This window comes from Somniosus microcephalus, chromosome 5, assembly GCF_052327205.1.
Source record: "Somniosus microcephalus isolate GS21.2 chromosome 5, FLI_Smic_1.0, whole genome shotgun sequence".
NCBI lineage: Eukaryota > Metazoa > Chordata > Chondrichthyes > Squaliformes > Somniosidae > Somniosus > Somniosus microcephalus.
In genome coordinates, this window is record NC_140991.1 from 29,236,428 (window position 1) to 29,253,615 (window position 17,188).

Genomic DNA, 17,188 nt, shown 5'->3' on the forward strand with positions numbered 1-17,188 from the left:
GGTTCAAGTGCTGAGCCCAGATTACAGCACCGAGGCTCGAGCCTTTACTGAGATTAATATTGGTGAATCTGCTGAAGCAGTTGTTTGCTCTTTATCCATCTATATTTAGGCCAAAGACCTGTTGAACAAGCTGTCTGTGAGTGATTGTGATGTGACTTCCCTTATGAATCAAAGATTCACTACTCTGGAAGCGCGGCTTGGCTTACGAGCCACTGGAAATGACGTCGAGAAGGCCAAGTTATATATTGAAGAAAGGAGAGAGGTTAGTACTTTTAACACAGGGCAATCTGACAACTGCCTGTTATATGTAAAGACATAAGAACTTTTACCATCTCCTTTTGCTTTGTACTATCATCTCTTTTAATCTCTCCTGCCTTCCACCCTATCACAGACCTTCCCTTTTGTTCTTTCTTTCCTTCCCTCCCCCCTTATCCCTGCCCCAACACTTGCTTAAAATCCATTACACCTTGAACTTTCTCCAGTTCTGACGAAAGGTCACCGACCAGAAACGTTAACTCTGTTTCTCTCTCCGCAGATGCTGCCTGACCCGCTGATTATATCCAGCATTTTCTGTTTCTATTTCGGAATTTTTAGGAACAGGCTCCAGAAGTCGATTTCTTTTTTTGGAAATCATAGGGGTCGAGCTTCACTCTCTTCGCCTGCCGCTAATGGTAACAACCTCAAAATGGGGTCATCAGTCTTACCGCCCCGGCTAGCACTGGCAATGCTGCCGGCCGAAGGAGCTGTCCATTCCGTCCCATTCCTCAGCTCTTTCAACGCACCCTTTTATATCTTTCTTTTTCAAACATTTAGCCACTTCTCTTTTATAAGCTATTACGGATTCTGATTCCATCACTGTTTCTGGTAGGGCATTCCATATCCCAACAACCCACTACATAAAAACAAGTGAATTTTCCTAACCTATCTCTTCACTCTTTCAATGAAGATAAGACATTTATGCCCTCTAGTTACTGACTCACCCATCAGTGGAAATAATTTTCCCCGAAATACCTTATCGAAACCTTTCATAACTTTAAGCACCTCCATTAGATCTCCTCTTAACCTTCTCTATTCTAATAAAAAGAGTCCTGGTTTCTCTGGTCTCTCCTAATAACCTCATCCTCTCATCCCTAGAATCATCTTAATAAATGTTCTGTACCCTCTCCATAGTCTTAACATCCTTCCTAAGATCCACAAGCTTTTTTTAAAACAGGTTAGCAATTTAATGCTCCTATTTTTTTTAAGATTTGTGTATTCAAATCCCTAATTCTCTCTGCTCCTCAACTCCTTTTTAAAGTTTTCCCATTTTGTGTGTATTTTGTTTCTTTATTCTTCCTTCCAAAGTGTATCACCTCACATTTCTCTGCGTTAAATTTCATCTGCCATCTATCTGTCTAATGTACTAACCTGTCTGTCCTCCTGAAGTCGCTTGCTGTCCGATTCACAGCACCTTGTCAATAGGTCAATCTCACAAAACACCTTCTCACTATCTCCCTCAGTCTTTTCTATCCCCACAAATACACACCAAAAAAAAAGGGTGTAAAGATAAACCCAGCAACTACAGGCCAGTCAGTTTAACCTCGGTAGTGGGGAAGCTTTTAGAAACAGTAATCAGGGACAAAATTAACAGTCACTTGGATAGGTGTGGATTAATTAAGGAAAGCCAGCACAGGATTTGTTAAAGGCAAATCGTGTTTAACCAACTTGATCGAGTTTTTTGATGAGGTAACTGTAGTGTATGTGCCTTTAAGTCAGAACTACTTTTACAGCTCCTGTATACTGTAGTACCGGCAGTGACCACACCGGTATATAAGCTTTGCGCATGCCTCTGTACCCCCAGTCTAGAGATTACCCTCCTCCAGTAAAGACCTGTTATTTGTTAATGTACAGCACCCATGTGATTATTTATCCATTGAACCACAGATCCAACAGTAACAGAGAGGGTTGATGAGGGCAATGCGGTTGACGTGGTGTACATGGATTTCCAAAAGGCGTTCAACAAAGTGCCAGCAAAGTTGAAGCCCATGGAATAAAAGGGACAGTGGCAGCATGGATACGAAATTAGCTAAGTGACAGGAAACAGAGAGTAGTGGTGAACGGTTGTTTTTCAGACTGGAGGAAGGTACACTGGGGTTCTCCAGGGGTTGGTACTAGGACCACTGCTTTTGTTGATATATATTAATGACTTGGACTTGGGTGTGCAGGGCACAATTTCAAAATTTGCAGATGACACAAAACTTGGAAGTATAGTGAACAGTGAGGAAGACATAGGCTGGTGAAATGGGTGGACACGTGGCAGATGAAATTTAATGCAGAAAAGTATGAAGTGTTACATTTTGGTAGCAAGAATGAGGAGAGGACATATAAACTAAATGGTACAATTCTAAAGGGGAATTTGAAGGGGATTGACAGGGTAGATGCAGAGAGGTTATTTCCCCTGGCTGGAGTGTCTAGAACTAGGGGGCATAGTCTCCGGATAAGGGGTTGGCCATTTAAGACTGAGATGAGGAGGAATTTCTTCACTCAGATGGTTGTGAGGCTTTGGAATTCTCTGCCTCAGCGGGCTGTGAATGCTAAGTCTTTGAGTATATTCAAGGCTGAGATAGATAGATTTTTGGACTCTAGGGGAATCAAGGGATATGGAGATCGGGCGGGGAAGTGGAGTTCAGGTCGATGATCAGCCAGGATCTTATTGAATGGCGGAGCAGGCTCGAGGGGCCATATGGCCTACTCCTGCTCCCATTTCTTATGTTCTTAAGACAAAAATGGAAAAGATTTAAGTTGGTGGAGTAATTGAAGGAGCTTTTGGTCTGCATCAATGGGGGGGATGGGGTTGGTGTCTCAGTGACAGGTCACTAATTGGCTTGTTTTGCCTGAGTGTGATGACCACATTAGGCATGGGAGAAGGTCACGGCATGGTAGAGTTTCTTACCTTCCCTGCTCTGGTCAGATCATTAAACTTCTTCCGGCCACTGCTGCGCCGCTGGGCGTGATGGAGAAGGCACTCAGTGGGCTGGATTTTGATTGAGGAGGCATGTAGGAGGCGGGACTACACCTTTTGGGGTTGTAGTCCCGCCTCCATTGAGTTGTGGCCAACCCACGCGATTTTCACTTGATTGACCTTGTTGAGCCCACCCAGTGGGCTCAGCAGGCCAATTAAGGGCCACCCGGCAACAGGTGACGTCACAGATTGACATTTCATCTGTCAAAAGCTTTTGACAGATGAAATATCAGCGTTTGACAGCTCTTTGAAGCTGTCAAACACTGACAATCTATACTCCAAGTTAATTCCTTCCTCTCATGCTAATTTAGAGATCTCTCCAGAACAGAAAGCTGAATGCTGCAACTTTTGACAGCTCGCGGCCATTCTGCTTTCTGTGCCGGTGAGATGAGGGACTCCCGAGACCTGAAGGAAGGAAGGCTGTAAAGGTAAGTAAAGGTAATTAAACTTCTTTAAACACTTTACGCACGCCAAACACACTTACCTCTTCACTCATGCACCCATCACTCACCTTTCACCGGACATCTCAAACCCTCCAAGCCCTTCAGCCCGTGGCATGGTTTGGAGCCGTCAGGAATCCCACACTTCAGCAATAAAAATAGGGATTAGGCTAAAAACTGCCTGTTAACTACCTGTTAACAGGCAGTTAATTGGCATTAATTCCCTTCCCGCCTCGGGGAGGCGGATCCCAGCACAGGTCAGGTATCGCCTCCTTTGAAACTGGCATGGAGGCGGGTTGGGGGCAGGATGGGTTCGTGCCCCCCGATTTTGAGATTTTAAACCCCCCACATGCCTCCAATCCTGCCTCCACGGCCCAATGAAAATCCTGCCCAGTGTCTCTGCGACCTCAGCCCACACCCACCTCCTCGCCGCGCGTGAGGGCTGTGTTGTTGCTGAGCTTGATGAGTTGATGGCGCCTCCTTTCCACCTCATCCAACAGGGCCTGAAGGTCCTCGTCTGCAAAAATTGAAGACTCTCTTCTGGGGCGGCCTTCTCTTGGGATTCAGAGGTCCTCATCTGTGAGAAGGGAGAAGTTAGGGACTGTTCAGACTCTACAGTTACAGCTCTGTACAGCTTAAAATACCTGAGGACACAGCCCTGAGTTGAGCTCAACACGATTATTTTTTCCTTCTTTACGCTCACTGTGACTCTTGCATTGTCGTGCCAAAAAATGAACATAAATCAGCATTTAAACATATAGCAGCCAGGGGAACACTTTGGACCATGGTTCATTGGTGATGCAAATGCCCTTTTCTCATTCCAATGTTGGCCATTGCTGCTAGCCTTAGCTATGACTGTTGAGGCCTTTCACATAGCCATGCGCACAAACTTGAAAACTATTGCAAATTTTTCTTCATACAGACTCAGTTAGTTGAGACAAATAAACTCATAAGGTTTCATGAGCCAGAAGATGTGATTGTTATTTACCACCTCTCGTATCAGTTATCCTTCTCAAGTAAGTCAAACAAACCAACCAATGCTTACTTCCTGATTTCAAACAGAGAGCCCGACAGCAAAGGGTAGAAGCGGAGAAAAGAAGGGAAAAGCTCAATAGGCCAATGGACGTGGACCATTCAGCACAGGCTGCGCCCGAGGAGAACAGGACACCTGATCAGGCAAGCCAGGTAAAAATAAAAACACAAGAGTAAATAGTTTCACAAACTATACTGAGCTCCAGCTCAGGCTATTTTCTTGCACATTGAACTTTCACTTAACTGTTTACAACAAGAACGGCAACTTGCATTTATATAGCACCTTTAACGTAGTAAAGCATCCCAAGGCGCTTCACAGGAGCGTAATCAGACAAAATTTGACACCGAGCCACATAGAGATATTAGGACAGCTGGCCAAAACCGTGGTCAAAGAGGTAGATTTTAAGTAGCGTCTTAAAGGAGGAGAGAGTGGTAGCGAGCAACGTTCCCTCTAAGCTGCATGGCCGCGCCACTCTCCGCCAGTCCCGCGCTGCTCTCCGCCGGTCCTGCGCCGCTCTCCGCCAGTCCGGCGCCGCTCTGCGCCGGTCCCGTGCCGCTCTGCGCCGGTCCCGTGCCGCTCTGCGCCGGTCCCGTGCCGCTCTGCGCCGGTCCCGCGCCGCTCTCCGTGGTCCCGCGCCGCTCTCCGTGGTCCCGCGCCGCTCTCCGTGGTCCCGCACCGCTCTCCGCTGGTCCCACGCCGTTCTCCGTGGTCCCGTGCCGCTCTCCGTGGTCCCGCGCCGCTCTCTGCCAGTCCCGCGTCGCTCTCCGTGGTCCCGCGCCGCTCTCTGCCAGTCCCGCGTCGCTCTCCGTGGTCCCGCACCGCTCTCCGCCGGTCCCGCGCCGCTCTCCATGGTCCCACGAAGCTCTCCGTGGTCCCGTGCCGCTCTCCGTGGTCCCGCGCCGCTCTCTGCCGGCCCCGTGCTGCTCTCCGCCGGTCCCACGCCACTCTCTGCAGTCCCGTGCCGCTCTACACCAGTCCCGTGCCGCTCTACGCCAGTCCCGCGCTGCTCTCTGTATTCCCGCGCCGCTCTCTGTGGTGCTGCACTGCTCTCTGTGGTCCCGCGCCGCTCTCTGTGGTCCCGCGCCACTCTCCGCCGGTCCTGCGCAGCCCAAGACTGGCACTTCTAATGTTAAACTTTGCGCATGCGCGAAACTGTGAATGGGCAGCACGGCCCCTTAAAGGGGCCGTGCACCCCTCCAAAAATAATTAAGGGGAACATTGGTAGCGAGGTGGAGAGGTTATGAGAGGGAATTCCAGAACCGATGGCCTAAGGCAGTTGAAGGCACGGCCGCCAAAGGCGGAGTGATGGAAATCGGAGATGCGCAAGAGGTCAGAATTGAAGGAGCGCAGAAATCTCGGAGGATTGTAAGGGCTGGAAGAGGTTGCAAAGGTAGGGTGGGGCGAGGCCATGTGATATTGAAAAGTAATGAGGTTCTTGCGTTGCTTATGATTCTGTCCACACCTGAGCAAGGCAGCCTGATTGAAATGAATACTGTTGTGAAGAGCAGCATTTTAAACAGAGGCCTTATTTTAATTCGGATTCCAGGGGCTCTGACTCCCATGAGATGGTGTCTGCCTTCACACCACTGAATCCAGCTACTCCAGCTGATTTGAAAAGAAAATTCCCTCTTCACTTATCAAAAAACTAAAAGGCCTAGAAATTGGAACATGCCTGAATCCAAGGGGCAGGTGGACAGTTACAACAAAATTATTTATTGTTTAACTGGCAAAGTAGATGAGTGTGACACTCATTGGATCAAGTGATTTTAAAGAGGATTTGTACCTGAATTTCTCGTCGTGCCGATGCTGAGTTGGCAATGACCTAAGGCCACGATGCGCCGCCTGGCACAATATTTATACCAACACCAAACCATTATCACCAACCCAATATTAGTAGAATTATCAAACAAGTATCACCAACTCAATATTGGTGCCATTACCAAACTATTAACACCAACCCAATATTAATCTCTGGTGTCAAGGTAGGCGAGTGGACAAAGTGGTGGGATCAGTCCAACTCTCACAATCATGCCTCCTGCCAAAGTTGACAGAGTAGCATTAAACACAGGAGTGAGCTTCTGCCCTCCCATCTAATGGAGCGCGCCTAATGACAAAACGAGAGAAACAGATTCAAATGAGAAGTAAAATTAATATTAGCACACATTAACTTTCAAAAAAAGCTCGTATTGCGTTTTTTTTTATGTTTCTGTTTTGTGGTGATGTCCAGGTTTCACTTCCAAATGCAAATCCCTCGCCACCTGCTAGTGCAGGCACACCACCGCCTCCTGATGTGACCATGCCCTCAGCCTCACCATCTGCCACCTCTGCAGCTACAGGTAAGAATGAAAACATTTTTTTTTTTAAAGAACAGCGCCAACCTTGATATAACTGAGAGCTACAGAAAGCTCTTTGCCAGTCTCTCTTTTTCAATTGCCTTCGCCCGAGCTTGAGCCACGTTTACATGGATCTGAAATCACTTCAGTTTCTTGACTTCAGATCACACGCGGAGAGCATCAATACCTGCCTCGTGGGCACTACAGGATTACGCCCAAGGAGCTACATTTACCCGGTGCACCTTGCGCATATTTTCCTAAATCGGAAGGATGGCACAGATTCTGTAATCTCCTCGGCAGAAACAGCAGTGCAAAGACCACGTTGCCCAAATACTCAGCCTGGGCAGGGACTCGTGCCCAGAAAGCACGTGGCTCAGCCAGTCAACTTTAATGAGCGTATTCAAATTCAGTAATGGATGCATTTAAAGGGGAAGCTAGATAAACACATGAGGGAGAAAGCAATAGGAGGTTATGCTAATACGGTTAGATGAAATGAGGTGGGAGGAGGCTCATGTGGATCAGAAACACCAGCACAGACCAGTTGGGCTGAATGGCCTGTTTCTGCATTGTAAAATTCATCTCTAGTCCAGCAGAATTTGCTTTACTATTTTTATGCTAATATAGTCAATACAGGTTTCATACCAGATAAATGTTCGGGCTGCTGTGGCTCTGGGGGCTGGATTTTACCAGCCCTGAGGAGGCGGGTTTGGAGGCGGGACTGCTGGTAAAATCAAAAAGAATGGGAGCGGGTCCCGCACCCAACCCACCTCCAAACAATCTTCCCGGGAGTCGGGTCCCCGATTTTGCGCAGGGACCCGACTCCTAGCGGCGGGAAGAGAATTATAGCCACTTAACTGCCTGTTAACAGGTAGTTAACTGGCAGTTAAGAGGCTTTTTCCCATTTTGAGACTTCTGCTGCGGGATTCCCGACGTCGGGGAACCCCGCCAGGGTAAGTGAGGCGTGCTGTGGGTCTGTTGTAATGTTTGTGTATAGATGACAGCTGCAGAAGTGGTGTGAAGGATCCAATGGGATACCGGTGAGTATCAGAGGTAAGGAGATGTTGGGAAAGTCACTTTTAATGTGTTTAGATTTTTCTGTAGGTGACAAGCTTTGAAGTGTTTGTGTGGCCTCACCACATTGGGAGAAGTGACAGATCACTTCTGTAACCTCACCTGCAGCTGCCATCTGTTTTATCCTAAAGAGAGAGTCATTGGAGAGCCTGGGTGCAAGGGCTCACCTTTGTACAGTGATTGTCAGTGTTTGACAGCACCTCAATAAAGTCAAACACTGTCAAATCATCTGTCAAAAATAAATGTTACATGTCTCTTTAAGAAAACCGGCAGATGAAGCATCATCAACTGATGTCATCTGACACCGGCTTTCCCTTAATTGGCCAGCAAGCCCGCAGGGCGGGCTTAATAAGGCCAATCAGGGGAAAATAGCGTCTGTGCGTCGGACGTCGCTGGGGGCGGGACCAGAACCCGGAAGGCAGCAGTCCCACCCCCAACTCGTCTCGGCAGGTAAAATACAGCTCTGTGTTTGTCTCTTTCCTTCTGTTAAAACACAAATCTCTCTTTGTTTATGCATCTTGTTTCCTAGCGTGACTGTTTCCTTGTCCTTCTCAGGCTCCAGCTACGTTTTTCTTTCTTTTTTCTGCTTCCTGACCTTTGTTTAGCCTCCGTTGATCCCATTACGCCAGGGTTAAGCTAGTGATGCCAAATGTGACAAAATATCTCCATCCATCTGCAATTATATCGCCACATCTGCAGAGGAAAGGCAACTTGGCTATGCCTGGGTCTTTGAAACCCTGGATGTCATGGGCTAGATTTTCAGTATAGGCAGTTTTGGGGCGCTAACCTTAGCGCCCGCCCGAAGTTAGCGCCCGCCCCAAAGTAGCGCCCCGTTGCCGGGAATTCAGTGGCTTCGCCCTAAGAGGTTGGTGGAGCGCTAAAAGAGGCGTTCCACTACTCTCTTTAGGCGCTAAGCCGGCGGTCCAGAGGGATAGCGCCCAGGCGGGGCGCAGCACGGGTGCGGTCATTTTTGCACTGACAGCAGACCCCGTGGTGCCGACCAGCTCTTAAAGGGGGAAGGGACGAATTGGTCTGCTGCCACGCCCTGCACACTGCAGCCTTGCAAAGAGGCCTCAACACTACTGCTCAGCCCCAGGGAGTCATGGCAACGCCAGAGAAGGCCCGTCAGCGTGCCCTGCGCTTCTCAGAGGGTGATCTGGACATAATGGTCACAGCTCTGGAGGTGAGGCGCAAGATCTTGTTCCCAGAGAGTGGGAGGAATCCAACCCACCACGACTACACCAAAGCCTGGAAGCAGATCGCCCAGAGGGTGACGTTCACCGGCGAGGCCCCCAGGACCCACACACAATGCCGTAAGAAATACAACGATCTGACCAGGATTGTGAGGGTGAGTAGCCTTTCCAGTCTCCTCCTCATTCTTGCATGTACACCTGACATGATGGGCAAAGGGACCTGAAAGTCCTTTTGGCCAGCCCTCAGCCAGCAGCATTGGGACAGTCATGAGCATCAAATGGCCATTCGGCACTCTACACTTTGGCCAAGCTATTCCACCATGGGAGGCAGTGGACAGTACATCAGGGCTTCACTCTGTCCAAGCTATTCCACCATGGGAGGCAGTGCACACTACATCAGGGCTTCACTCTGTCCAAGCTATTCCACCATGGGAGGCAGTGCACACTACATCAGGGCTTCACTCTGTCCAAGCTATTCCACCATGGGAGGCAGTGCACACTACATCAGGGCTTCACTCTGTCCAAGCTATTCCACCATGGGAGGCAGTGCACACTACATCAGGGCTTCACTCTGTCCAAGCTATTCCACCATGGGAGGCAGTGCACACTACATCAGGGCTTCACTCTGTCCAAGCTATTCCACCATGGGAGGCAGTGCACACTACATCAGGGCTTCACTGCGCACTTACAGCCCGTCCTTTCTCTTGCAGGCTAAAGTAGCGTTTAATCGCCAGGCCCGTGCCAGGGGTGGCCGCGCCAAGCTGCAGAAGCTCACTCGGCTGGAGGAGCGCGTGTGTGTGCTCATGGGAGCACGTGTGATTGTCCCCACAGCGTGCGGTGTATCCGACCCTCCACTGCCCGGCAATGGTAAGGACCTCGCCTTTTGGCCCTCTCGCGTCGCACTGGCCCATCCGAGCTACCTCCTTTGCCACTGTCCCACCAATGCGCTGAATCCCACCAGTCCTAACTCCCTCGCTGACGCCGTCTCCTCACTCTGAAGCTACTCTTGTGCATTCCTGCTTTCAGCTGGTGACGACCAGGACCCTGAGGCTGCCAGTGACAGCACCTCCAACCAGGAGGAGGAGGAGGAGCAAGCCGGACCTTCGGGGGAACAGTCACGTCCCGCAGGAGAGGAGGAAATGCTCGACACCTCCTCACTGGACGAGTGCCTGGAGGAACTGTCGCAGGGCAATGCAGCTTCTGGGACCAGTGGCGTCCAGCCACCCAGCAGCCGTGCGCGTGGCCCGCGGCCTTCCCCCCAAAGGGGGGAAGGATCAGAGGGGAGTGCTGCTGCTCGGCACACTCGCCGTCACCAACGCGGCAAGGGTCCCCTAGTTCGGCCCCCTCCTCCCCAGCGGGAGAGTCGCGACTCCAGTCCGGACACCTTCACTTCGGAGGAGGTGCGGAAGCTCGATCAGATGGCCGACGACTCGGACCGGCGCCACACGGAGCTCATGAGCGTGGTGGGGCGCATGCCTGAGGCCATCGAGTCGCTGGCGACCAGTGTGCGCGAGTTCGGGGCAGCAACTGCCGCGACTGGCCGCATGCTAACTGATGCCGTCAAGACCCTGGCGGATGTGATGCGCGCGCACACCAGGACCACAGGGCCACTCACTGCTGCCACACGCGCTGTCTCAGGCAGGCATCGCCAGGGCAGGCGCCGCGCTGGACCATCCCAGCAAGCCGGCCGTCGGCTGATTGCTGCGGATCCTGCAGTGCGGGCCCGGCCGAGTGCCACCGCGCCACAGCACCAGCCAGCGCATCCCAGACGCCAGCTGGCCCACATTGCGCCATCCGTCGCCGCCATTCCCCCTCTGGGGCGTCAAGGGCAAGCGGCTGCAGCTGATGGTGGCCAGGCTCAGGTGCGCCACTCAGGAGACGGCCCCTCGAGGCCCAAACGCCGTGTAGGCCGCCCCCCAGCGGCATCTGGCGGAAGGGCATCTGAGCCTCAGGCGCCTTCCCCCAGCCTCGCAGCAGCCACTGGGCAGAGCTTGCGAAGGAGCAGCAGGCAGGGCAGGGGAGGCAAAATGCTGGCCAAGGTCTTGCCCTCGCGGGCCACTCAGTAGAGGGTGTGGCCAGCTTTCCTTTAATATGGCGGTGGCCATCTTTATTTTGCCCATGGTTGTGCTTTTGGAGGGCTTTTTTTTTGCGTTAGGCCGACGTTGAGGCCCGGTTTCAATAAAGGTGGAGTGGCTCCTCCCCAGTTTGTGGGAGTGAGTCGTTTGTTGGGCTTTTTGTGGGGCCCGTTTATTGTTTTTGGGGATTCATGTGGGAAGGGCTTTTCATTTTTGTTTAATAAAAAATTATCTTTATTCATGCAGTCTCCATGGTTGTTCTTCTTAGTGTTTGTTGGCTTCGCCGGCTGAGGGCTTGCGGAGCGGCTGCATTCATCTTCCCTCATGGCCCCTGGCCATTCCCTGACAGGGGGCTTAGAAGTACCGTGTAATAAGGTGGCGTCGTGCGGCCCTTGGCCCTGGTCGCTCCCTCCTGGGAACGTACTCCTGCTCCTCCTCCTCCTCCTCCTCCTCCTCCTCATGCTCCTCCTGCTCCTCCTCCTGAGGTGCTGGTCCAACGTCAGGTGGCAGTGCCTGAGTCCTGCGGATAGCCAGGTTGTGTAGCATGCAGCAAACCACCACAAATTGGGAGACCCGGTCCGGCGAATACTGGAGAGCTCCTCCGGAGTGATCAAGGCAGCGGAACCGCTGCTTGAGGACCCCAATAGTTAGCTCGATGATGTTGCGGGTGGTTTGATGGCTCTCGTTGTAGGCCTCTTCAGCAGCGGTCCTGGGCGCGCGGAGCGGGGTCATGAGCCAGGTGCACAAAGGATAGCCTTTGTCCCCGAGTAGCCATCCTCTTGGGGGAGGCTGTGCCTGGAACATGTCATGCACAGTACTCTGCCGCAGGATAAAGGCATCGTGGCTGCTGCCTGGGAAGCTGGCATTGACTGCCATGATGCGCTGCTTGTGGTCACAGACCAGCTGCACATTCAGAGAATGGTAGCCCTTCCTGTTGCGATACTGCTCGCCATGCTCCAGAGGGGCCCGCAAAGCCACATGCGTACAGTCAATGGCGCCCTGCACCAAGGGGAATTCCCCGAGTCTGGAAAATCCCAATGCGCGCTGATGCTGGCTCTCCAGGGCCATGGGGAAGGAGATGAATTGGCTTCTCCTTCTGAACAGTGCTTCGGTCACCTGGCGGATGCAGCGATGCGCGCCGTACTGGGAGATGTTTGCTATGTCCCCAGCAGCGTATTGGAAGGAGCCGGTGGCATAGAAGTTCAATGCCACCGTCACCTTCACTTCCACCGTCAGAGACATCCTGCACCTGAGCTTTGGCCGCAGATCTCGGCGAAGCAGGTGGCAGATCTCTGCAATCACCCCCTTTCGGAATCGGAGCCTTTTAACACATCGCGCGGCACTCATGTTTAGGTAGGAGCGCTGCTGGCGGTATAGCCTGACTGGGTAAGGCCTACGTGGCCGACGCCTGTAGCCCCCTCTGCCTCTAGCCAGGGCTGCCCCTCTCACAATGCGTCTGCGAGCCCTACGGACATGGAGCTGCAGCTCCGCGTTGGCACCCCATGCAACCCCCATCAAATCCTGGCAAACACTCTAATTTCCAAATGGCCACTTGCAGCGCTGTTGCCTGAGTCCAAAAATACCTGGCTCTTGCTGCTTGAAACCAGTTAGCTATCCTCCTTGTTGTGTCTCCAGAAATGCGTTGCACAAGACTGTTTTCTGAAAAAAGGATGGCCTTTATACTGGAGAGGACGTTCCCTTTAATTAGCGCCCCCTGGGGCCCGCGCTGGTTGTGTTGCGTTCCTTTTTCCAAACGCTCCGGCCGGCCGCCGCACAATGGGGCGGTCCGACTGAAGTTTGCAATCGGGGCGGCCAAAGGGCGTTGCACGAGGATGTGACGTCATTTTCTGCGCGCGCATCCGGGCGGGCGCTAAACTTTGCACCGGCGCTAACGGGCAACTTAATTTGGGGCGGGGCGCAAACTGCGCTGCGCCCGGGCGCTACACGCATAGCGCCCGGAAATCACTTCTCTTAAGGCGCTAACTGCTGGCGCAAGCAACTGAAAATCTAGCCCTATGTGTTTAAGTTCTACTGTGATTTGCCAGGTATTGGTTTAGGCACTTAAAAAAAACAGGAGCACTCTTTCATCTCACAGATAATATCTGGATTTGAAAAAGCATTTAAAGAAGGTGGAGATAAAAAAAAGATTTGGGCATGCTATGCATACATCTTTAAAGGTACATGATAGGAAAGTGATAGCTAGGGCAAGTAGGGTGTTGGGGTGTATCGCTAGGACAATTGAGTATACGACGAGGCATACTATTTTGTCCTTGCACAAGACCATAGTCAGGCCGCATTTGGAATACTGTGTCCGGTTTTGGTCTCCTCACATGGTGGGTAATAGTGAGGCTTTGCAAAGGGTGCAGAGGAGGGCCACTAGACTAAGTCCCAGTTTAAAGCATCTTAGTTATCAAGAAAGGCTAAAAGAGTTGGGACTCTACATTTTAGAGAAGGGTAGACTCAGGTAATTTGATTGAGGTTGATAAGATGATGAAGGGGATAGATTGTGTTCCACTTAACCAGGGTTCACAATTTTAAGTTGCGTAAGTCCAGATCTAGGTTAGATGTCAGGAGGTAGTTCATTTCCCAGAGAATAGTGGACCTCTGGAACAGGCTGCTGGCTCACATGGTGGACGCCGATTCGGTGAATTCCTTCAAGCGAGAGCTGGACCTGTATCTGGCTGGGGCGGAGATCACCTCGTACAGAAGGTAGGTACTGCAGGGCCAGAGTGATCTCCTGGACTAGTTTCAATCACCTAAATGGGTCAGAGAGGAATTTCCCAGATTTTATTTCCCCAAATATACCTGCGTTTTTTATCTGTTTTTGCCTCTCCCGGGAGATCACATGGTTTCGGGTGGGGTGGCGAGTATATATATTGTGATACACAAGGTATTGCAATTGTGTGGGTCAAGTTGGATGGACCAGAGTGTCTTTACCTGTCTGTCATTGTTCCTGTGTTCGTAATCCCTTGTCAATGAACATATTCCTATTCAGTGAGGTAGACCAGTATTTTGCTTTTAAGGTTTTTAGTTGTCAGCCATGGTTCAGTGGCAGCACTCTCCCCTCTGAGTCAGGTCATGAGGTCCAAGCACTGCTCCAGAGACATGAGCATATATTCTAGGTTGACCCTTCAGTGCAGTATGAGGAGGTGCCGTCTTTCGGGATGAAACATTAAACCGAGGCCCCGTCGGTTCTCGCCCGTGATACTATTTTCGAAGAAGAACAGGGGAGTTCTCCCCGGTGCCCTGGCCAATATTTATCCCTCAACCAACATCACTAAAACAGATGATTTGATCATTATCACATTGCTGTTTGTGGGACCTTGCTGTGTGCAAATTAGCTGCCACATTTCCTTACAGTGCAACAGGAGCTACCCTTTTAAAAGCACTGCATTGGCTGTAAAGCACTTTGGGACATTCTGAGGACATGAAAGACATTGTATAAATACAAGTCCTTTCTTCTTTAACGCATGACTTTGACATACTTGTTTCTTTATTATCAGATGCCCAAGGTAACTCCGAAGAAGAGGACTTGCTTAAAGAAATCCTGGCATACCTGCCTCAGGATGATGATGACTACATCGATCTGCCCCTGGAGACAGAGGAAGAATTTATCTGTGATTATGAGGCCAAGCTTACTAAAAATGGCCCAAAGGCTTGAGAAGGAGGCTACGCCCACCCCACAGAATGCAGAGACTGAGCTGGAGGTCAAAGTTCCCGCAGAAGACACAAAGATCCAAAACAAACCAAGAGTCCTCCCCTGCGATGACCAATCAAAATCCACGAGCCCAAATGCCACCAAGTCCCCACTGCAAACAGACAAACATGACCGGACTATGACTGACAGTCCTGACCAACGGGAAAAGAGGTCAAGGGTCCGATGAGGGGATGGACAGCATGCAGCAGGCACTGGTGGCCTATCCAGTAGACATGGATTGCGAGATGACCGAAAAAGTAAATAGCTTGTGCAATGAATTGACTTGCGTGATATTTTAAATCATCTGATTAGGGAGGCCTTTGAAAATGCTTTGGTGCCTTTCCCAGGCTCGCCAGCTGCTTTCACTCTTCAGTCTGCACAGTGAGGCAACTGATGTGATCCCAACGGCAATGGAAGATCTCGGGCCTCACTCGAACGCTTCTGTCAAATCTGGCGCTGGATTTTGGTTCAACCATTCCTGCCGTTCTCATAAAATCTGCCTATCAATCACCTTGATCAATCTAAAACCCAACTTAATTTCTGCTGGCTGCCTCCATAAGTTACAATACGAATTGTAACTTTGTTAAACGTAGTCCCAATTGCTGGGGAGCCAGGCTCATCGTGAGAATGGGTTGGAGGTAGGACAACAGGGGGCTCCAGCCCTGGTGTCCAATCCATGCTCTCCTCAAGCACAGGTCCTCACTGGGAACATGGTTTTAGTGCATTTACCCTAGCGTTCCTGATGGCCTGGAGAAAAATAAGCCTTTAACTGCACGCTCTCCCTTGGTCTGGATAAAAGAGGATTGGGTGCTGGAGAGAGACTGTGAGATGGGTGAGAGGATTCACGAGATTGATACCAGGGCTAAAAAGGGTTAAATCATGTGGACAGGTTGCAATGACTAGGTTTGTATTCCCTTGAGTATAGAAGATTTAGGGGTGATCTAATTAAGCTGTTTAAGATGATTAAAGGACTTGGATAAGATTGATAGAGAGAAACTATTTCCTCTGGTGCGGGGATTCCAGAACAAGGGGGCAGAACCTTAAAATTAGAGCTAGGCCGTTCAGGGGGCGATGTCAGGAAACACTTCTTCACACGAAGGGTTGTGGAAATCTGGAACTCTCTCCCACAGAAAGCTGTTGAGGCTGGGGGGTCAATTAAAAATTTCAAAACCGAGACTGATAGATTTTTGTTAGGCAAGAGTATTAAGGGTTAGGGAACCAAAGCATGTAGATGGGAGTTAAGATACAGATCAGCCAGTATCTAATTGAACAGCGGAACAGGCTCGAGGGGCTGAATGGCCTACGCCCGTTCTTATGTACGATAGCAAAATACTGCAGATGCTAGAAATCCGAAATAACAACAGAAAATGCTGGAAAAACTCAGCAGGACAGGCAACATCCGTGGAGAGAAAATAGAGTCAACGTTTCGGGTCAAAACCCTTTGTCAAGACTGAAGGCCAGGCTGGGAGAGAACAAAAGAGAAGTGAAGGGATATTAAGTGGTATTCAAAATGAGACGAGATGGTGATAGGACTAGTGGAGACAAAAGACGGCTCTAGATTAGGTGTGAAATGTGCTGGCAGAATGGGAGACAGCTGCCATGTGGGAGAGAGAAAAAAAGGGGGGGGGAAGGGCCAAAACAAAGGTGTGGATAAAAAATAAGTAAAAATGTAATGGGGGCCGAGGTTATGATCTGAAATTGTTGAACTCGATATTGAGTCCGGAAGGCTGCAAAGTGCCTAATCGGAAGATGAGGTGCTGTTCTTATGTTCCTCGAGCTTACAGAACATCTGCCCTCATGCACATGGACGCAACACCCAGGGCCTTTGTAGTAACTGAGCTCATCTTCCAGACCAAGAGAGGCCTGTACCCTATCACAATCCATAATCCTGACAGAGGGCATCACTCCCTCTGTCAACATCCCTGAAATGGTCAGCAATTTCTTACAGGACACCTTTACTCAGCTTGTACTTCTGTGTTCATTCTTACATCATGAAAATCATATATTTCAGACATTCTGTTGCCCATCCTTACTTTAGATTTGTATTGTGGTTAACTGAAACTGTCACAGCTGCCTGGTTTCTATGCATTCCATCTTCTCTCACCCAGCCTGAACTGCTGAATGATGTCTCCTCTTGTGTCGAGTGCAGAAAGCTGTACGTATTCATTGGGGCTAACTTCATTCCAACGTTAGCCATTTTCTACCATTGATACTGAAGCCTACAGCGGGCTGGCTATTTTGCCATATATCCCCACATATAAACAAGCCTGTGGGTAGCTTCAGGTACTTGGGTATCACAGTGGCACCCAAACTCACAATTCTGTACAGAGAAATTTCTTTCCTGC

The 17,188-nt window shown here is 50.3% G+C and overlaps 1 pseudogene across 1 annotated transcript in view; it reads left to right on the plus strand.

The window, feature by feature from the left end:
- The window catches only part of LOC147116976 (NEDD8 ultimate buster 1-like), an 88,190-nt pseudogene extending 71,337 nt beyond the window's left edge, over positions 1 to 16,853 (plus strand). Inside the window, exons 10-13 of the transcript XR_015078338.1 lie at positions 110 to 262; positions 4,504 to 4,626; positions 6,702 to 6,810; positions 14,650 to 16,853. The product of XR_015078338.1 is annotated as an NEDD8 ultimate buster 1-like (transcript). The remainder of the gene's footprint in view (positions 1 to 109; positions 263 to 4,503; positions 4,627 to 6,701; positions 6,811 to 14,649) is intronic.
- Positions 16,854 to 17,188: the final 335 nt, after the last annotated feature.